Source organism: Triticum aestivum, chromosome 5D, assembly GCF_018294505.1.
Source record: "Triticum aestivum cultivar Chinese Spring chromosome 5D, IWGSC CS RefSeq v2.1, whole genome shotgun sequence".
Classification (NCBI taxonomy): domain Eukaryota; kingdom Viridiplantae; phylum Streptophyta; class Magnoliopsida; order Poales; family Poaceae; genus Triticum; species Triticum aestivum.
The window spans coordinates 25409297-25409673 of NC_057808.1; positions in this window are offsets into that span (position 1 = coordinate 25409297).

Here is a 377-nt window from a genome sequence, read left to right on the forward strand (position 1 = left end):
GGTGGAGTAGCGCACGATGGAGGCTGGATGAACAGGAGCCCGTGGAGGCTGGAGGAGGTCGACGGTAGCCCGTGGAGGCTAGAGGAGGTCGGCGGTGGAGATGAATAGTATCCCGTGGAGTCCCGTTTTGCGGTATGTTGCACCCCTCCCGATGAACAGGACCCCCGTTTCGACCATAGGAGGTCGGTTTCGTCCGTTTTGCGGTACGCCACACCCCTCCCGATCAACAGGACCCCCGTTTCGACCGTAGGAGGTCTGTTTCCTCCGTTTTGCGGTACGCCACACCCCTCCCGATCAACAGGACCCCCGTTTCGACCGTAGGAGGTCCGTTTCCTCCATTTTACGGTACTCCAGGCCCCTCCCGATCAGCAGGACCC